Genomic DNA, 23,308 nt, shown 5'->3' on the forward strand with positions numbered 1-23,308 from the left:
AGTACCGCAGGGTGGCGACGAGCCTCTGCTCCGGAGTGATGGCTTGCCTCATGCAGGTATCCTGCCTGCTGATATAAGGGGTCAGCAAAGCCAACAAACGGTGAAATACGGGGTCCGTCATCCGGAGAAAGTTCCTGAAATCATCAGGATTATTCTCACGGATCTCACGGAATTGTCTCTCACCAAACTTTTACTAAGACGAGATTAGCAAAAAGAGCCCAAAGGGTGCCGCGCTTGGTTCTGAACTGGCCTTTTCTAGTCTCGTCATACGTGGTGTACGTCACCGCGTTCTTGGCGAGCGGAAATTCCGACAACTTTGTGCGACCGTGTGTACGCAAAACAAGTTTGAGCCAACATCCGTCGGAAAAAATCCATGGATTTTGTTGTCAGAATGTCCGATCAATGTCCGATCGTGTGTACGGGGCATTAGAGTAATGCTGCGTACAGACAATCGAACTTTCCGACAACCAAACCGTGGATTTTTTTCCGCCGGATGTTGGCTCAAACTTGTCTTGTATACACACGGTCACACAAATGTTCTCGGAAATTTGTCAAGAGCGCGGTAACGTACAACACGTACGACGAGCCGAGAAAAGTGAAATTCAATAGCCAGTGAGGCTCTTCTGCTTGATTCCGAGCATGCATGGACTTTTGTGCGTCGGAATTGTGTACACACGATCGGAATTTCCGATAACAAGTCTTGTTGTCGGAAAATTTGAGAACCTGCTCTCAAACAGTCGTTGTCCGAAATTCCGACAGCAAATGTCCGATGAAGCATACACACGGTCGGAAATTCCGACAACAAGCTCACATCGAACATTTGTTGTTGGAAATTCCGATCGTCTGTATGGGGTATAACACTTACCAAACCCAATTCCCCTCGTTCTCATGAGTGACAATAGTGCTTTAACAGTTGTTCAACTCCACTTTGAAAATTCCAAATTGACTCTCTTAATTCCTTATTTCATTAGATCTCATCTCACCACACATATGCAGACAAAAGAGACAAAATAGCCTCCAACAGTGTATTACTTCCAACCACGGGCTTTTTTTATTAAAAAAAAAATCCACTCACATTTAAAACCAAAATGACAAGCATTAAGCATAAAAGGCAGTCTGGTAACGATCCTGCAGCAATCTCACCACCTCCATGCTGGTTGCTATAGCTGCTAGAGTCCTCCTGATGTTACAATGTCATATCTGGTTGCCGCATAACCAAGCCTGACGCGATTCGTCACATCCGACTTTGTCACAGGGGGTGGTTACACAGCGTGCCAGTCCAGCTTTTCTATCCTCCTCCTCCACATGCTTAACCCTCCTTAACTGCTCTGACATGGCTGCAATATAATACTCACTCGAGCATTTATCCATCTAGGCCATTAACCCTTAATCATCTGACCATATCGGGTTTACTTATTGTCCCTTTAGCCACATATACTATTAACACCTTAAGTGCCAATTCTAATAAGTGTGTCCAACATAACCAGTACAAATGACACAAATTAATGACAATCCGGTCGCTTGTACCATTACCATAAATACGCCAATTAGAAAAGCCTAGCGCATCCAAATTTACTTAATTTACAGGACACAACTCAAAAAGTGGTATACCCAAATACACTATATTGTCAAATGTATTGGGACGCCTGCCTTTACACGTACATGAACTTTAATGGCATCACAGTCTTAATCCGTAGGGTTCAATATTGAGTTGGCCCACCCTTTGCAGCTATAACAGCTTCAACTCTTCTGGGAGGGCTGTCCACAAGGTTTAGGGGTGTGTCTGTGGGAATGTTTGACCATTCTTCCAGAAGCACATTTGTGAAGTCAGGCACTGACGTGAATGAGAAGGCCTGGCTCACAGTCTCTGCTTTGTGCACTTGTGTGCAGTCATGTTCGAACAGGAAGGGGGCATCCCCAAACTGTTCCCACAAAGTTGGGAGCATGAAATTGTCAAAAATGTCTTGGTATGCTGATGTCTTAAGAGTTACCTTCACTGGAACTAAGGGACCAAGTCCAACCCCTAAAAAAACAACCCTACACCATAATCCCCCTCCACCAAATAATTTGGACCCGTGCACAAAGCAAGGTCCACAATGATATGGATGAGCGAGTTTGGGGTGGAGGAACTTTACTGGCCTGCACAGAGTCCTGGCCTAAACCGGATACCTTTGGGATGAATTAGAGCGGAGACTGCAAGCCAGGTCTTCTCGTCCACATCAGTGCCTGACCTCACAAATGCACTTCTGAAAAAATGGTCATACATTCACATAAACCTTGTGGACAGACTTCCCAGAAGAGTTGAAGCTGTTATAGCTGCAAAGGGTGGGCCAACTCAATATTGAACCCTACGGACTAAAAGACTAATGCCCTGTGCACACAGTCGGACTTTCCAATGGAAAATGGGCGATCGGAGCTTGTTGTTGGAAATTCCGACCGTGTGTGGGCTCCATCTGACTTTTTCCATCGGAATTTCCGACACAAAAACTTTGAGAGCTGGCTCTAAAATTTTCTGACAACAAAATCCGATCATTGTCATAAAAAGTGTTTGAGGACCCTGGTCCTGCCCCAGGGGACATGTATCAATGCAAAATTTTTTTTTAAAAACGTCAGTTTTTTCGGGAGCAGTGATTTTTTTATTGCTTAAAGTGAAACAATAAAAATGAAATATTCCTTTAAATTTCGTGCCTGGGGGGGGGGGGGGTGTTCTAGAGTATGCCTGTAAAGTGGCGCAAATTTCTAGTGTTTAGAACAGTACCACAGCAAAATGACATTTCTAAAGGAAAAATTGTCATTTAAAATTGATCGCGGCTAGGGCAGGAGGCGGAGCCTAGCAGAGCAGACATGCATTGTTAGAGCTCCACACCGCTGAGGAGAGAAGAGAAGGACAAAGCGGAGCCTGCAGGCTCAAAAGGTATCCATTTGAACCTTTTTGCCCCAGGGAACAAACTGTGAAAGTTTGGGCAGGAAATATGGTACTGGGAGGAAACCGTGGCAGAAATAAAAATCACCTCACAAAGAGCTCACAGGCACTCACTGCAGCTGAAGCAGCTCCAGTCACCTCACAAGATACAGCATCAGGGCGCTCTCACAGACAGAAAATGTCACAGCAAGACTCTCCATTTGAGTCAGATACAGAACAAATCCTCTCACAAACTTCTCCACAAGCCTCCTCAGTATCCCCAGTAATATTATTACAATTTGAAAAGATGCTTCATAAGGCTTTAAAACAAACCTCAGACCAAATAACAAAAAGCCTAACCAAAGAAATAAGAGAGCTGGGAAACCGCACCGCAGCCTTAGAAATAAAAATGGATGAAATTGAAATTACAACCCAAGAAAATATAACCGAATTGGAACAATTAAAAAAAGAGAATTTAATACTTCAAACTAAGCTCGAAGATTACGAAAATAGAGCCAGACGTTCAAACTTGCGCATAAGGGGAATACCTGAAACTGTGACAGACCTGCAATCTACTATTACTGCTCTATTACAAGAACTAAAGCCAGATATCCCTATTGAACGTTTAGAACTGGACAGAGTACACAGAGCCCTCACAGCCAAAAAGAAAGATGGACCCCCACGTGATATAATCACAAAATTTCATTATTACAGAACGAAAGAACAAATACTAATTGCTGCAAGAGAAAAAAAGGAACTTAATTTTCAAGGACACAATTATCAAATTTTTGCTGACCTATCCCAACTTACTATTACTAAAAGACGATCCATGAAACCCCAACTAATGGAACTGCAACGCCACAACATTATGTATCAATGGGGCTTCCCCTTTTCAGTCAGATTTAACTACCAAGGTACAATTTACAGAAGCAGATCAGCAGATGAACTACAACAAACCCTTTTAAAATTAAATCTGACAGAACCCACAAGCAGCAACACTCCCACACGCAGAAGAATAGCGTCATCTTCACCTTCAGGCAGCACCCAGAAAATTTCAGAACAAAATGGGAATCATCATTCTCACAAAAGAGGCCGTTATGCCACATCATCCATGGACCAAGAAGATTCAATGGACTGACATCCTAATTCCTGATATCTCTTCATTTATTATACTAAGAGATGGTTCTCTATAAAAAACCTATATTTATAACTGAATGTAACTGCATTCTGATAGTCACACACTGTGTGGGATCATGTTACATTCCAGTTATATTTCTTATTACTTCTGATTCATATAGCCTTAGAATATATAAGTGAAATAGGGAAATTCTTGTTCAGTTATATATTATCAGGTAATAACAATAGATTTATTACTTTTTAGGACAAATATGTTCAATAATCCAGAAGTAATGGAAGCTTTTTCTTTCTTTTCTTAAAACAAATATATTATTACCTAACTAGTTCCTAGAATTATGTTTTTGTTTATTCTAATCTGAAGCAATACAACCTCAATGTTATGAGTTAACATATCTAAACAGTTACATATGAATAAAATATGTAATTGTTTACTCTAAAAGGGTTAAAATCCCAAAATAATTCAAACTATCTTCATCAATACCAAAGTTATTAACAGTACCTTTCTAACTGAATTATTTAGCCTAGGGCAAGACTAACCATATACAACCACCCTGGAATAAATAATTTCAACAAAAACTATATTCTGCACTCCACTTAATGAAACATCATTTTGATGTCTTTTGACATAGCACTTCTCTCCTGTAAGTGGAAGATCCGTGTACCCCCATTAGCCCTCCTCATTCTCCCAACCATATTATGTGGGAGTGTGACGAAGGCACTTATTCCCCTGAGAGAGATATTTATTCTCTTTCACGGGTAAATTGTGATTACTTGCAAAAAATAATTTATACAATGTATCATCTAATCTCATATGTTTTTTGTTTACTCTTTACTCCAGATTTCACTGGTTTCTTTTCTATCTATTCATCTCTTCAGTCCACACAGGTTGATCTGCGCAGTCAGCTCTGCATAACAAAAAGTAAGTCAAAACTATTTGATCTATTGCCATGGCACCACTGAATATACTTTCCCTGAATGTTCAGGGAATAAATGTCCCTCAAAAAAGGACCAAAGCCTTCCGTACTTTCCATAACAAGAAGGCTCACATAGTATGCCTCCAAGAAACACACTTCACCAAAGATTCTACTCCAAAATATATTTCTCCTTTTTATCAACAAATTTACACGGCTTCTGCCTGTACCAAGCAAAGGGGAACTCTAATTGCATTTCACCGATCCACACCATTCACCTTATCATCAGAAATTAAAGACCCAGAAGGTAGATACCTGATACTCATGGGTTATATAATGGATACAGCAATCACGGTGATTTCCTACTACGCTCCTAACAAACAACCTACACCATTCCTCTCACATATATTACAAGTGATTAATACACACAAAATAGGAACAGTGATAATGTGTGGGGATTCGAACCAGGTCCTCCTCCCATTTCTAGATAAATCACCTTTTACACCATCCAAAATAACCTCTAGATTACCTTTTTCTCAACTTCTTTCCAAATACAATCTGGTAGATTCATGGAGAGAAAGTAACCCAATGAAAAAGAAATTCACTTATTTCTCGCACCCTCATCAAACCTTCACCAGAATAGATCATATTTTTCTAACAATAGGAATGATACCAGAAATTATTGCATCAGATATAATTCCGATTCCGTGGTCTGACCATAATGCAGTATACACTACTATAGCCTCAGCCATACCAAAAGCGCATGACCCATCGTGGTACTTACCAGACATAATGCTCAAACACCCACTACATCAGATGGCCATTGAACAAGCTTTAAAGGAATACATATCAATTAATAATACAACAGACATCTCCCCAATAACACTGTGGGAAGCTCATAAGCCTGTCTTGCGTGGTACAATACAAAGACAAATGGCACTATTTAAACAGGAACGCAAAAATCTAGCAAAAAAACTAGAACTCAATTTTAATGCAGCCTACATATCATTTCAAGATAATCCATCTCAGAGTACAAAATCTCATCTGGAAAAATCTAGATTGGAATACAATCTATTTCTCACTGAGTCAGTTGATAAATCCCTCAAACGCTCCAAACACAATTTCTACATGAATACAAACAAACCAGGTACATATTTGGCTCGGGCATTAAATTCAACTAACAAATCTTTCAAACCAATACGTTTGAAATTATCAAAAAATGTTTACACTTGTAATCCAGTTAAAATAGTCCATAAATTTCACTCACATCTCGCAACTTTATACAAGACAAACAATGAATTTAATCCTACAGAAGCTGAATCCTTCTTCTCAAAAATAACCTTACCTGAGTTATCTCAGAATCAAAAAAGCAGTTTGGATGAGCCTATAACTATAGATGAAGTTGCTAACGCCATAAAAGACCTAAAACTTAACAAAAGACCAGGCCCAGACGGCTACACGGCTTTATACTATAAAACATTCTCAGAAATACTCTCTCCCATTCTCACTGAAACTTTTAACAAACTTCTAGATGGACATTCTTTTCGGCAAGAAACACTAATGGCAATTGTTTGTATGATCCCAAAACCCCTTTCTGATGATACTTCCTGTGTGAATTATCAGCCTCTCTGTTAAACCTCGATATTAAATTATTAGCAAAAATAATAGCAAAACGCCTCAATAGCATTATAGGAAAATTAATACATAGAGATCAAGTAGGCTTCATGCCAAATAGACAGGCAGGCGATAATATACGTAGGGCAGTGTTATTGGCACATATTGCTAAAAAACGGAAAATCCCTTTATGTTTTCTATCTCTCGATATTAAGAGGGCATTTGACACAGTATCCTGGCAATATATGCAATATTCATTACAAAAATGGGGTTTTGGACCCCACTTTTTAACATGGATCAAAGCATTATATAATAAACCCAAAGCCTATATAAAATATGCTGGATACAAATCTGAAGCCTTTAATATCGAAAGAGGTACCCGACAGGGTTGCCCATTATCTCCCTTATTATTTGCCCTTATACTCGAACCCATGGCCCAATACATCAGAACAAACCAAACTATAGCTGGCATTGAAGTAGGAGGTATTACACACAAATTATGTATATTTGCAGACGCTATATTACTTTTTCTATCATCACCACAGGTCTCTGGTCCTAACTTAATACCAGCTCTTGATGGATTTGCAGCCCTATCCGGCCTTATGATTAATCCTAAGAAATGCCTAGTGCTTAATATTTCACTCACAAACATGGAATTGATCCCGGCTAGGGCTGCACTCCCATTCACATGGGCAGAAAAATCAATCCCATATCTTGGAATTCATTTAACAGCATCTCATTCTGACTTATTCTCAACCAATTATCCTCCTGTATTAAGACAGATCACAAATCTAATAAAACAATGGTCGCAACTTCCTTTATCCTGGATAGGGAAGATTAATGCAATCAAAATGACTATTCTACCCAAATTGCTTTATCTATTCAGAGTCCTCCCTATTCCAATTCCTTCCTATTTTTTGAGAATAGTACAAAAAAGAGCAACTTCGTTTATATGGGGATCTTCTAAATCACGTATACCTATACACACACTACATCTTCCCAAAAATAAAGGAGGCCTGGGATACCCTAATTTTACTAACTACTACAGAGCAGCACATTTGGCCAGTCTGTCCAAATACCATGCAAAACAGGAAATCCCATTATGGGTATTTATAGAGGCTTCAGAAAATGACCCTCTATTAATATCAAATTTATTATGGCTTGATCCTAAAGACCGCTTTAAAATTCATAATCCCATAACTAAACACTTCTTATCTCTCTGGGATAAACTAAAAACCAAATATCAGTTACAATCTCCACACAATCCTCTCCTTTCTTTTATCAGAAATCCGGCCTTTTATCCGGCATGGATCTACCCAAATTCTTTTAAAGCTTGGACAACATCAGGCATTCAGACACTAAATGACTTCATAGCATCTAAATCATTCCTTTCATTCCCATCGCTTAGAGAAAAATATGATCTACCAAACTCTGAGATATTTAGATATCTCCAAATCAAAAATTTCTATACACCATTCCTAAAGGGGGATACACCATTATCCCAAATATCCATTTTTGAATCAATCTGTACAAAAGATCCATTTGCTAAAGGTACAATTTCATCACTTTATAATCAATTATATGGAGTAGCAAATCTTAATAGACCCTCTTACGTTCGGAGGTGGGAGGAGGACCTGGGACGAACTTTAGAAGACACGGACTGGTCTAATATATGGCTCACATCTAAGTCATCTTCACCCAACATCTTGGCACTGGAGACAAATTATAAAGTCCTAACTCGCTGGTACCTTGTACCCGCTAGAGTGGCAAAATATTCACCTAATACCTCAACTCTTTGTTTTCGAGGATGCCCAGAAATAGGCACATATTTACACAAATGGTGGACGTGCCCAGTAATCCAAACCTTCTGGAAGGAAGTCTTCGTGATTGCATCTAAAATATTTAAAAAAATAATACAACCAGATCCATATTTAACTTTACTTAATCTAAAACCGGAATGGTTAACACTCTCTCAATTCAAACTAATGATCCAACTAATAACGGCTGCAAAACAAACAGTGGCCAAGGCATGGAAATCTCCTACATTGGTACTAGCAGAAACAATTCACAGAATGAATAATACAATGTCCCATGCTAAGATGGGAGCCATCGATCAAAATCAAATTCCAAAATTTGAAAAACTTTGGCATCCTTGGATAAAACAACAGTTCCTGTCAAATTTCAATGACTCTGTCCTGTTGCCATGGTAACGGATTAAATGACTTACAGAGACACCCATTCTAAGGCTTCAAAGAGAACTAAAAAGAATAATAAACTGACGAGCGGGACAACCTTGTGGACCATACCTCTACCTTTCAACCCTTTTTCTTCTTTCTCTTTCCTTTTCTCCACCTTACGATTAAAGCTCATTATCAGAATTTATTTGACCTATATACACTCTACTTGTAAACAATATGTATAGTAGGTATAAATCATTTAAATACCTACAAAAGTAACTAAGGAAATGATATATATCTTTAATTTAGGTTTATGTGAACCCAATGTTTAATATTTGAAATTTCATGATATTTACCTATATAAACCCTACTGTAAAACAATGAGCTTACTTTATAGATCCTTGTAAACTTACTTTATGTATCTTTATGTATCTTTATAACATTGTATACTCAATAAACTTCTTTTGACAAGGAAAAATTGATCGCGGCTGTAATGAATTGTCGGGTCTCGGCAATATTGATAGAACTCATTGAAAAAAAGAGCATGGGATCCCCCCCAGTCCATTACCAGGCCCTTTGGGTCTGGTATGAATATTAAGGGGAACCCCGAACCAAAATTAAAAAAAAAAATTGCATGGGGGTCCCCCTCAAAATCCATAGCAGGCCCTTCGGGTCTGATATGGAAATTAAGGGGAAAACTGCGCCAATTTAAAAAAAAAATCCATACCAGACCCTTATCCGAGCACGCAACCTGGCAGGCCGCAGGAAAAGAGGGGGGCGAGAGAGCGCCCCCCTGAACCGTATCAGGCCACATGCCCTCAACATGGGGAGCACCTTGTCCCCATGTTGATGGGGACAAGGGCCTCATCCCCACAACCCTTGCCCGGTGTTTGTGGGGGTCTGCGGGCAGGGGGCTTATCGAAATTTGGAAGCCCCCTTTAACAAGGGGACCCCCAGATCCCGGCCTCCTCCCCATGTGAAATGGTAACGGGGTACATATGTACCCCTACCATTTCACAAAAAAGTATCAAAATGTTAAAAATGACAAAACACAGCTTGGGACAAGTCCTTTATTAAAAAATAAAAAAGTAAAAATGTCCTACGATGTCCATTCATCTTCTTCTATCACGCTGCCTGGACCGAAAAAAAAAAAGCCACCTCCATGCTCCTGCCATCTGGCGCTTCTTGGCTTGTGACAGCTCTTATATAACTGAGGGCGGGGCCACCCGGTGATGTAAGTGGGTGACCCCGCCCACTCTGAAGTATAGGGACTTCCCCATGGCTTCCCTGTGGCATCAGAGGGGGGCAGGGCAACCCAGTTACATCAACGGGTGACCCTGCCCCCCTCTGATGCCACGGGGAAGCCATGGGGAAGTCCTGTGGCATCAGAGGGGGGCGGGTTCACCGGGTGGCCCCGCTCTCAGTTATATAAGAGCTGTCAAAAGCCAAGACGCGTCAGACAAAGGGAGCCTCCCATGGGGGCGAATCGGTGGCGGATTTTTTTTTTCTTTTTCGGTCCAGGCGGCGTGATAGAAGAAGATGAATGGACATTGTGGGACATTTTAATTTTTTTATTTTTCCCCTTTGTTAAAGGGGACTTCCAGATTCCAATAAGCCTCCTGCCCGCAGACCCCCATAACCACTGGGCAAGGGTTGTGGGGATGAGGCCCTTGTCCCCATCAACATGGGGACAAGGTGCTTTGGAGGGCTACCCCAAAGCACCCTCCCTATGTGGAGGGCATGTGGGCTGGTACGTTTCAGGAGGGGGGGCGCTCACTTGTCTCCCCCTCTTTTCCACACAACCTTGCATAAGGATCTGGTATGGATTTTGGGGGGACCCCTACGCCATTTTTTTAAAATTGTGGCGCAGGGTTCCCCTTAATTTCCATATCAGACCTGAAGGGCCTGGTATGGATTTTAGGGGGACCCCCCACGCATTTTTTTTTTTAATTTTGGTTCGGGTTTTCCCTTAATATTCGTACCAGAGCCAAAGGGCCTGGTAATGGACTGGGGGAGGTCCCATGCTCTTTTTTCAATGAGTTTTATCTATATTGCCGAGACCCAACAATTCATTACAGCCGCAATCAGTTTTGAATGACAATTTTTTCCTTTAGAAATGTAATTTTGCTGTGGTACTGTTCTAAACACGGGAAAAATGAGCCACTTTACAGGCATACTATAGACACCCCCCAGGCACAATATTTAAAGGAATATTTCATTTTTATCGTTTCACTTTAAGCATTAAAAAAATCACTGCTCCCATAAAAACGACCATTTAAAAAAAAAAAAATTTGCATAGATACCCCCTGGGGCAGGACCCGGGTCCCCAAACACTTTTTATGACAATAACTTGCATACAAGCCTTTAAAATGAGCACTTTTGATTATTCATGTTCGTGTCCCATAGGCTTTAACAATGTTCGTGTGTTCTGCCGATTTTTTTTCCTGTTTGCATGTTCTGCTGCGAACCGAACCAGGGGTTGTTCAGCTCATCTTTTGTCTTGATGACAGTCTGTGTTCCAAATGTTTCCTGTGCCACTATTGTGCTGTATCTTTCCCTGCATCAATTTTGTTGTCCAGAACATGTTCGTTAATCCAGTATCCCAGCCAAATCATTTTATCATTTCCTTGTACAGTTTCCAGGCATGTGGCACAGTCTTACAAGTCTTTTCCATTTAAAAATCTTGAGTCTAGATTCTGTAGTTAGTGAGCAAAGGAGTATACAAACAAACCAATAGAAAACTAAATGACTCATTAACACATAAAAAATGTCAGTTTTATGAATAAAAGTAATTGCATCTTGCTATATAGTTTTGCCACCATTACATAACATATAAAGGAAGGATAATTCAAGTCACAGCTGTCTTTATACCAAGCTCAGTTACCAAACTGTACCCCCAACACTGAAATGTGCTATTCCCCGCAGTAACTCATTGGAGGGCATTTATATAAGACAAATGCAGGCTGATAAGTGGGTGGTAGCTTTGGCTCAGAAAAAAAAGCACAACTTGCTAATTATTTACCCAGCAAAGTAAAATGTCTTATCAAAAGCCTTCAATTCAGAAAAATATACACTAAAGAGAGAATTTGCCCAGCAGCACAGAATTTGCTTCCAACCTGCGCTAGTTTAATAAATGTCCCCTAATATATATTTTATGCACACAGATCCTGTGGGAAAATGAGCATGGATCTGTCAAGATTTGACAACTGCTGCTACGTGAAAGTTTCGTTTTTCACCAATTCATGCTCTTCCTTTTTTATTCAAATATCACAAGGGCAAGCTACATTTTTCTTGACATAAATTATACAAAATAGATGACACTGGGATTGTCCAAGTATTGTATATTCCAGTATTTGTATTACAATGTCTGAAATTGAAGGGCTTGTGTCAGGCTGATACACACATGCTAGTGCCCACAAATCTATTTATCTATCTATCATATGTCTATTTATCTGGATTTTGCCTCTCATATGCCCTAGGGCACATGCGTCAAACATAAGGCCCAGGGGGGGAGGGGCATTTCATGTGGCCCTCTCCTGCAGCTGAGGAAACCCCCTCATTGTTGTCCTCACCTTGTCTTGGTAGTTGATGGCAGAGAGGAGGACAGAACTCCTTGACCAGATCTTGCATTCCTCCATGCAGTCACGGAGAGGCTCGTATCTGCCCCCCCCCCCCCATCTTAGCAGTTGGTAGCAGAAAGGAAGATAGAACTCCAACTACAGAACCTGCGCCTCTCTGTGCAGCCGCAGCACCCTCTCCTCTACACCTTCCCTGGTCTCAGCATTCAGCAGACTCCCGCCCTCCTCTGGTCCTCCTCCAGACTCCGCACTTTCTGCTTCCCAGCTCTGCCCCTAGCTTCTTTCCTGCATCAGAACAAGGTAAGGTGGTGCACTGTGATGTAAGGGAGGATGAGGGACTCTAGACTTCTGATGGGGGGGGGGCTCTTGACACCTGTTGTAAGGGGAATGGGGTGCTCTGAACATCTAGTTTTACAGATACAACTGGCCATTTGAGGGCAACCATAATGCTGGCGCTGCCCACAATGAAAATGAGTTTGACTCCCCTGCCCTAGGCCATAGGCATTTAAATAGTGAGTATTACATTTTGTTTTCCCTGTCTCTTTTTTTGTGTATTTTCATGTGTTTGTTACTTATCTGTTTTCATTTTTAGGATGTCCTTGACATGGGGTTGATCATTGCCATCCTAAGTGCAATTCCCACCAAGTAATTGCAAATGCGTTGGTTAGATTGTAAAGTGGCAGGCCATAGTTCAGGCAGTGTTTTGGGCTGTCGACCTTGGCAGCTCATTTGATATTTCCTATGCCTCATATTTTTCCAGCATAACTGTTAGCACGGTTCTTTGCAGAAAACACAAAAAAATTTCCATCTTTACAAATTTTGTGTGATTTTTTTTTATTTGTCAGCATCTTGATAGAACATAGTAGCCTTAAAGTAGGTAGAGGGGAGACAAGGGTGGCTCTGGGATGAGGTGAACAATTGGGAGAGAGTTAAAAAGGCATTTGTGATCCCTAAGCCCGGGTAAAAATCAGTTGTTCAGAGGTTCCTCTGCGTTTTAGCTGTGGATCAGTGAGCAGGGAGAGGGGGGGAGAGGGGGGAGGTGTAGTGAGGAGAAGAAGAGAATTCATGTTCAGAACGGAATGCATCTGCAAATCAAATGCGTTCCAATAGAAGATAATGGCTTGTAATTCGCACCACAATGCCCAGAAAACACACACTTTTTTGTGCAATGCGCAGTGTGAATGCAATGCACATATGTGAACCAGATACATTCAAATGAATGTATTTTAAAATGTCCTGCAAATTGGATGCGGTGTAAACCGCATCTAATTCGCATAGGTGTGAACGGGGGCTAAATGTTTGTTTGTCCTGAGCAAAGGAATATAAAATCCATAGCTTTCTAATATCTGTGGGTGGACACACCATTGGTGAACACTGTGCAGCTGTACAAGGGCCTTTTGAGACTCATTGGCCCATTAATGCTGAGACCACCTGGACACTGCTCAGTTTTAGGACATGTAAAAAGTGGGTCACATTTTTTAATGCTCTAACCATGATTCTGGTCTGTAATATCGTATGCAATTACTGGACTCTGTTTTTAATTATTATATTATTATGCATACTTAAGAGCTGGGAAACAGCATGTAATGTCATGTTATCAGAATAGCATCCGTCAGACTTGTATCCTTTTACTATAAGAATTAAAAGACCATGGACGACACAACAGTATGAAACTGGCCAACAGCAGAACAATTTTAAAAAGCTAAGCTAGACATAAATTTATTACAGACAAAGGGCTATACTACACGAATTAAGATACTGCAGAGGATAGAGCAATGCAAAACTGGCCAGCAGCAGGACAGTTGTAATCATGGATACTAGGCCTAACTGGTGTATGCCTAACTTTTATATTATCTATTGGGATAGGGGTGCTGTGAATGTTAGTGACATCATTTGAGGTAGTTTAGGTGCACACTGTTCTTGCACTTAGTTTTTTTCTTTCAAAAGATGCAGTGACATGCTGCAAACAAAAAGGCAGCTCAAAGAGCAGACGGTCATAAACAAGTAAATGCTCCACATTAGGCAGCCTAAATGAAAAAAAGCCTTATCAGAACAAAATAAAAAATGAAAACCCCAAAAGCAAAAGCACACTTTTTTTTAAGCAGTTTAACCTAAAAAGGACCTATCAACAAGAATACCAATATACCCCAAAAATAAACAAAAAAAACAAATAATACCCCTTGAAACAAAAGCCCAATTTCTTTTAAGCAATGCATTGGCAGAAAAAAAGTAATTTAAACCAAAATAAAGGCCCTACCAACATAGAATAATAAACAATATATCCCTAAGCAAATAAAAAACACAAAATACCACCACCCGAAAAAAAAATGCATTTTTTAAAGAAAAGCATTGCAGCAAAAAAAGAAAAAAATGAACCAGACAGCAGGTAAAAGTAAAAGTAAACACTGATCTCAAATGAACTAGAAAATAAAATAGAAGAAAGCCTCCAAAAAATAATTGAAATAAATTAAAAAAAAAAGCAAAGGTGTTGATTGCCCGAAGAGCTAGCAATCAGATTTTAAGTAGTTTCCTAACTGACGCCACTTTCTCCCTATGCAGTTTGCCAGCTTTCCCTATTCTTCCCTACAACAGCTTCCAATTCACTGATACCACAGCCCCTTTATTCATGAAGACCATGCAGTGCATTATGGTTTAAAAAGTTCTTCCAGACAAATCTTCACAGATCTTGAAACCACAGAATTCTACTTAAACTCATGGTAGCAACAACCCTGAGCCTGGTCCCTATTCACTGCCTGCCTAACAACTTCCAATAAAACATGCAGAAAACTTCTCCTTTTTCCTTTGACACCATTAAACTAGAAGTGAAGGGATGTTTCCAGCCTGATTCCAGTTGTATATTGTGATCTATGAGTGATTTAAAGGTATCACAAATGCTATTCTTCATCTGCATCAATCTACTTATCAATTTGTCTACCAGAATGAGTTCAGGATGTCATCTGCATCAATCCATTTGACTATCTGTCTAGCTGAGCGAGTTCAGGGTGTCATCCACATCTATCTATTTATCTGTCTACTAGAGCAAGTTCAGAGTGTCATCTGCATCTAATTACTTATTTATCTCCCTATCTTTCTAAATGCATTAAACACACATTTGTATTTCAGCAGTACGGAGGGTTTATTTGGTGACTTTGTATACCACCCCGCCTTCTAAACTGAGGAGCATATCATGTATGGATTAAAAATTTTTACCATATCCAGACACTTATAATAATAAGAATAATCTGATTTGCTGATCAGTTATAAATGCACAAGCAAATCCTCCATCTAGTACCATAGGGAGGAACTTGCAAACCTCACCCCTACTTATACTGTAAACAGATGTGTCTTTTTTGTTCACAACCCCTTATTTATGCCAGTTTAAAGTAGGGAAAGATAAACTCTCGTTTTTCTGTGAAAATATCACTCCTTTATTGTGGCCCCTGACAAATGCTGACATGCATGCAGACACCTACAATGTCATTTAGGCAAGAGTGCAGTCCAAAAACAAGCAGTGATCAGGGCATGGAGTGTTTAGCCAGAGTAATAACACAGGAACAGTTCAGAGCAGAAAAACAGAAGAATACAGTACACAGATCAGGGTTATAGCCAAACTAGCAGTAATAATTTCAAGACAGAATTCCAAGGTGTGAAAGTAAACCACCAGGAACCTTAACACTGTCTTAGCACACTACAACAGCCTTTTTCAACCAGTGTGCCCAGGCATCCTGGGGTGCCTTCAAGTTTCTTCAGGGGTTACTTGGTAAAATGCCTAAAAAAATGTTCAAAAATTGTATACAAGCCATCAGATTGATCAAGCCATAGTTTTTCATTGTGCACCATTACAACCTTCCAGCTGCTGGCGTCATAACAGCCAATGAGGTTGTCATGGTTATGCAGTAATGTTTGTCTGTCAGCTTACCTCTCCATGTGTTCAGATTAAGAGGCCAGCCACTCTCACCTAGCTGCTTAAGTAATCTCTCCTCAAATCATGGCTTCACCACAGCCCCTATCAGGGAACTCTATATTAATCTGTGCACTGCAAGCCAGCGCTGCTGATCAACATTGTGTGTTTAGCTTTCGTGTCTTCTATGTCTGATTCCAGTTACCACTCTTGGTTTGTTCTTGACTATCCTTACCTGCTTCTTACCCCGATCTTTGACTATCCTTTGTTGTTGCAGTCTGCTGCTTCCTCTCTACCTCCCTGTAGTGTACCATGAGCATGAGCTGGGAGGCCTTAGGGGTGGCAACCTGGAGCCAGACTGCAGCTAAATCCATCCCCACCACTAGGGGCTTCTGGTGAACACCCGCTGGCTCTTATGCCATTTACACACGAGCGGAATGTCCGACAGAAAAAGCCCAAAGGGAGCTTTTCATCATATATTCTGATTGTGTGTATGCCCCATCAGACTTTTTACGTTGAAAATTCTGATGGACCTAGAAAGAGAACATGTTCTAAATTTTTCCGACGGAACCAATTCCTATCGGGAAAACCGATCATCTGTATGCTGTTCTGACGTACCAAAAATGACGTGTTCTCTGAAGCAAATACGAGACGGAAGCTATTGGCTACTGGCTATTGAACTTCCATCTTCTAGTTCCATCGTACATGTTGTATGTCACCACGTTCTGGACGGTCAGAATTTAGTGTGACCGTGTGTATGCAAGACAGCTTGAGCGGAATTCCATTGGAACTCCATCAGAAAAACCTTCAGAGTTTATTCCGACGGGAAAACCGGTCATGTGTACAGGGCATTAGACTCCGCGCCCTGGGAAATCTCATGCTTTAGCTCCCAGTGTCATCTGTGTAGGTACTACAGAGTACCTGCTCTCCTGTATATCCTAGAGCTCCATCTGCAGCAGTCAGCCGTAGAGTCCACTACCTTACCTTGCACTCCAGACTCCAATGGGGTGCATCTGTCACCTGGACTCAAGTGACCTGACAGAGGTCATCGTTTGATATAAAGGGCATTGGGCTACTACACAGCATCCTTGTGTTCCCCTTCCCTGTCCCCCTCTGTCAGCACTTGGGTCATATAAGCTAAATTAGGAAGAGAAACTGAGGGAGAAGAGGAACATTGGAATACTAGTCAGTACCAGTGTGCAAAGATGTGTTTGCTTTGAAAGGATAAATCACCTCCAATGTTGAGTGTCCTATGTATGTGGATGTTGCTGCATTCTGTAAAACCATTAGTTTATTGTTTTGCATTTTTTGATGGTGTGGCTCAAGATTGTGCAGGATTTTAAAGGGTGACTTGACTGAAGAAAGTTTGTGAAACACTGCACTACAATATGTCGTCCACTGACTTCACAATTACACTTGATTGTACTTATGCTGCATTCTGCATTTCAGCCTGCAGATGGCACCGACACATGCCGGGGAACTGTACACCACTGAGAAATCTGCCTGGGCCATGGCTGACCGCAAGAAGAAAATAGACATGGTTTAGACAATAGTTTATCATATTTATATTAAAGGGTTGTATAACCGTAAAAAACATGAATTTTAGTCACACTCAATTTTCCATGCTTGGATAAAACAGGAAAAATTTATCCTATGATTTAATTAGTGTTCTTGCAATATTTTCATCTTTTCACAGAAATAAAATCTCTAGTGATTACAGGTGCCTATTGAAGTTCCAGGTATCTGATTAATAATTCAAAGTTGAAAGAGGTAAGCTAGCCCCTGAGACCTATGGTGAGCTCATCCAGAGTTGACATATTGCTGACCTCCTATACCCTGACAAAATATGGCAGACTCCAAAGCAGATGTCTCTGCTCCAAGTCTTGTTCTCTATGGCTCTGTGGGAAGCCCAACGAATCCTATAAAACAAATCTATTCCAACTCAAACTGCTGAGGATGCTAATTAGACTTAACACAGCCTGACAATTATATCAAATCTTATCTCCAAAACAAAGCACATGTTTTCTGTGCCAGAGAACATTTTCTGGGGTCTAATCGAGCTGAGTATGCTAAAATAACAATTGCTGCAAAATATATGTATGGACGCATATAAGCACTGACACTTCCGCTGCCTAGCCCAGTACACTCTATTTATACGTATAGATGTTTAATATCCCACCAGGCTTTCTTCTCTAATTATAGTAATTCTCTTCTAAAGAGATTGCCATTGATACAAAAGATATGCCTTGAGTGATTTCACCAAAGGTAGACAAAACAGGAAACATGGGGTGGCTATTATACTGAACAGTGAGAACATTCAAAAACCTCTTCTCTTCTCCTTCTTAGCAGAAAGAACATGTCTATTCAGCAAGGTGTAATGAGTTTGGAACCACTGAGGTTAGCAGGAAGGAACTCAGTTCCCCAGACACAGAAACATGATCTGATACATTGAGGCTCTCCAGTTCTTTCTTGTCATTTAAGGGTCATTTCTAAAGGGTGAGTTGACCATCAGCTGGTGATTCAGTTTTCAGATGCCAGCTTGCTGAATCACACAACTGACATACTTCCCATCTCCAGACACAGTCATGGTCAGAGAATCATTCATGGACGGACTTTTGCAAAAATTGGAATATTCTTTCCTAAAATAAAGCTTAACTCCGGACACATATTTAAAAAAACTAAAAATGAGGCAATTATGTATTCTTTTTGGAATAAAGTATTTTTTTTTAATGCAGCTTGTGTAATTTCTTGATGTCAGGCTCCTGTAATCCTCTGTACAGCAGAACGTAGACTGATAGAGGAACCAGCATCTCTAGGAGATCAGGTGTGCTGCATTCACATGTGCTGACAGGAAGAAAATACAGAGGGAACAGAGGGGCTAGCCTGATGCTGCTCCTCCACTGTGTTCACATGCTGGAACAGAGGTGACATAGCCAAAATCCCAAACGTGGTAAGGTTGTGTGCATCCCAGGACTGGGTGGACATAAATACAAATCCTTTGGCAAGTAAACCGATTGCATATACTGTATTTATTTCCAATATATATATTTAGCTTTTTTTGCTGGCGTTCAGCTTTAATAACTGTACAAGCTTACCTATAAACGATGTATACTTGCCCCTATATTAACTTTACTTACCTTACCTGAGCCTGAGGCTTGCAGAGAGTTAGGGGTCAAAGGTTGCTTGAAGTTTGACAGCTGCTGCCCACTAAACCTACAAACAAATGGCCACTGCCCCAACCTATAACTGGACTTCGCAGCAAGGAGCACATGGGAGGGTGACGCATTTCAAACAAAACCAAAGAAAATTCCCAGCTCAACTTACTGACCAGTCTGCAACCAACCATATTATTCTGTCTAACAGCATGCGTTAAAAACAGAGGTTTAGTTTGCACAGATTTGCAAATACATGCATAAGCTGCAGAGCCACTTCACCGCACCCTGTATTACCTGCAGTCCTAACTCTAAATTTTAAGAGCCTCCACAGTGATAGAGGGCAGGTGAGCCTGTAGGGGGCCCGCCTCTCCTTAAAGGCACAGGAGCACACTGGACACCCAGCATATAGCACAATGGCTGAGAAGGTATTCAGTGCGTCCCCTCGCTAGTATTCCAATAGTACAAACAAATTTGTTTGTACTGTGAAAACCCCTGTTTTTAACGCATACTGTTAGACAGGATAATTTGGTTGGTTGCAGACTAGTCGGTAAGTTGAGCTGGAAATTTTCTTTGGTTTTGCCCAGTCAACTTGCCTGCTTTCCGACTCACAATTCACAAGCATGGATAATAGCCTCCGACAACAGAACCAATTCAGAGTAGTGTTGGCAATTACCAGTTATTTGTGATTAGAATCTGGAAGACAGTATGTGATGTTATCAGAACAACACCTATCACAATCTCATCCCTAAAACTTCAGTCCCCTTTAGCTTCGAGCTCCGCCCCATCTTTTTCAGACTGGCACATATACAAATGTGGCGAAGGACTCTGACCGGTCTTTGGGTCCTGGCAGAGCCCCGTGGCACATCTGCTCATGCGCGGGAGCTTAAGGCTCTGACCAGGGGAGCACAAAGCTCTAACTGGCCTTTGGGTCCTGGCAGAGCCCTGCAGCACATCTGCGTACATGGGAGGGTAGATTTTTGTGCATGCACAGAAAAGCAGAATGTGGGAATTTCCAAATGGGCTCCATCTTCACACTTGCATGGGAAACCCACACATGCAAAGATGTGCTGTAAGACTTTCCTGGGACCCAAGTCTGCGCACGCACAGAATCTAGGGACAAATGTCATTCTTCATTTAGGTAAGAAAGGTGGAAATGCTGCATTGCAGCAAAAGGGCACTATAAAGTTAAAAAACAATATCCAAATGTGGGAGAGAAAAGGGGGAGAAGGCAGGGAAAGATACGTTTTTAACTTGAGGTCTGCTTTAAGCAGGAAAAGTCAGACATAGGCAAGATAAAGTAAGATAAATAAGAGAGCAAATATAAATCTATTGTAAGGCACACCTATACAATTTTAATAAAAGACTGTGTGCAGAAACCCTATCATAACCGGTTGTTTTTGAAGAGTAGCTCAGTCCTCAAACCAAGCGTTTCAGTTGGATGATATTGCAGGGATTGAGACTCAAGAAGCACAAGAGGAATGAGACTTGATGCCAAGGGTTGGCAGAGCTGGAATTTTAGCACCAGTCTTAGAATAATATAAAAAGCCAAATAATTCACCTTGCCATCTATTTGACCTTTTATCCAAAAAGTTTCTTGTAGGACATCTATTTTCCTTTATAGTTCTCAGATGGAATGGCTAAACTAAAAAAAACTACACTATATGCTGTAAAAATGGCACTATATTTTTCTCTTATAATACATCTGGTCAGTTTTTCTGGACTATTAACAAGTCATCTTCTACAGAATGGAAAGAAGTTGTTTAAAGTGTACATAAAATGTGGCAAACTTGAAGTGCTGCCTGCATTCTGATTGTCACCAAGGAATACACTCTCCTTTTAAAAGCTTGTAATTGATTCACAGAGTCTAACATTAAACCCATTAGGAGGATGAAGAAGATCAGACAGTAAAATCACATCAACAAGCTTCCTGGAGGCATCCATTTCAACTGACAAGTGTTTGTAAATAATTCACAAATCTATCTGGAAAGTAGTACCATGGCCGATAATACCCTTCCTCCCCCATGTTTCCCCCTTAATAACCCTGAAAATATGGCTAAATTCAAACCAAACTGTAAAAGATTGCATCTCCCCTCAAGAACGCTTCTACAAATCCATCCACTCAAGAGGCAATCCGAGTTCTGCATTTTACAGGTGCGGAGGGTATATTTATCCCTCAGAGGAAGTCTTGGAAGCAATATACTGCAAATGAAGGCATTTCAATCCCATACAAAACATAAAAAATAACTGTGATGGACTAATATTAATCATAATAAAAATCATAATGAAAAAAAAGAATAAAGCAAGAAATAAAGATAATAATGGTTATACCGGTGATAATATTAATACTATTGGGCCTGGGAAAATCCCAAGAGCAAGGTTACAACTTAAAAGTGACAGCTGCCACCTAACTTTTTAGTGCCTTTTTTTATTGTTGTTAGTAGCATACGGGGCCAAAAAAATGCACAATGGCCCCAATGCGCAGAATGATCCGTGAATTCTAGATTCATTTTGACACTCATAATAATATGAAAATAATACAAATTTTGCTTCTAAAGATATTATATATCAGATGATATTATTATGTCATTTTATTTGCATATTTGATACAACTTAAAAGATAAAATATAATATATAAATATTCAATTCTAATACAATTTGTGCAATGTGTAAAAGAAAAAAAAAAGATAGTTATATTGCACATTGTAGATATGATCAAAGATATTAAGAAAAAAAAATAAGAAAAAAAAAAAGTAATAACTCAATCATTGTTATACTAATACTCAAAAAAGGCTACAATGTAGAAATGAGTTAATAGCCAAGAAAAATAGGAGAGGATGAGCAGTTGTTTACAAAGAATGACTGTACCTGTCTTTTTCTTGTTTTCCTGCAGTTCCTCAGTATGATGGTTGGGTTGGAGCATGAGACAAAAGGCAGCATTGATCTGCGCTAGCTCTCTCCCTGCAACTAACAGCCCAGTATAAGCAGATCCAGAGTGGAATGGGAGAGGGTGGGTTATACCTAGCAGAACACGTGGAGCAGAAGGAGGAGGCAGATGCTGATGCAGGGGTTCAGTGAGGGACTGCTGCAGTATTTCAATCCGCTATCTGTGTGTGAAGAAGAGACGCTGCTTTATAATGAACTTGCATGTGGGCTTCTGCTGCTGTCATTGTTGGATGGACAGGCAGTGCTCCTGCTGTGCATCTGTACAGTGACAGAGAAAAGCACAGATTGCAAGAAGTTCTCCCTGTAAGTAGGCTCAGAATTTGAGTGGCAAAGGAAGTGTGACCGCTGGGGATCAGTCTGTGTTGTGTTTTTTTTTTTTTACAGGGAAAACAAATTTATTCATACAGGTATACTCCAATCCCATATAGAAATACATATTCCAAACCACATATTATATATACAAAAAAATAGAAAGAGTGGAAACCAAAAGGAAAGTTCTCATTCATTGGTATCTTGTGCAAAATATAGGTGCAGCGCAATTACATATTAAATACAATATAAATGAAACAATTAACAAAACACATCAGCTCAAATAGCCAATGTAGCAAATACAGTGTCTGACTCCCATGTATTAGAACGCCATCGCTATATAAACATAAAGTGACAGTTCATATTGTAATGTCCAATGTGTTCGTTGCCCACCACCGAATAAAGTGCCTGCCCACCTCCAATATCTGACCCCACTACAGAGTCATTGTAGCCTTAGTTAACTCCACTCTAGATCAGTGGCGGCTGGTGCTATATTTTTTTTTGGGGGGTGGGGGGGCGGCAAACAATCAGCCGCACTCTCCCAGTCAGTCAGATCACCTGCACTTACCCCCTCTAGGTCATGGGCAGCGCTTCCTCCCTGCATCTCCTTCTCTTTGGCTTCACGGCGGCTTCCCCTGCGTTTCCTCCTCCTCCTCGGTGGAAAAAAGGATCGCTTCCCCT

General features: G+C 40.5%; 1 protein-coding gene across 1 annotated transcript in view; it reads right to left on the reverse strand.

Annotated features, from left to right (window-relative positions):
• SERTM1 (serine rich and transmembrane domain containing 1) overlaps window positions 1-22,637 on the reverse strand; it is an 86,144-nt gene extending 63,507 nt beyond the window's left edge. Inside the window, exon 1 of the mRNA XM_073613304.1 lies at window positions 22,241-22,637. The gene's annotated coding sequence lies outside the window, so the exon portion shown is untranslated. The remainder of the gene's footprint in view (window positions 1-22,240) is intronic.
• Between the last annotated feature and the right edge of the window lie 671 nt (window positions 22,638-23,308).

The sequence above is a fragment of the Aquarana catesbeiana genome, linkage group LG02 (genome assembly GCF_042186555.1).
Source record: "Aquarana catesbeiana isolate 2022-GZ linkage group LG02, ASM4218655v1, whole genome shotgun sequence".
Lineage (NCBI taxonomy): Eukaryota > Metazoa > Chordata > Amphibia > Anura > Ranidae > Aquarana > Aquarana catesbeiana.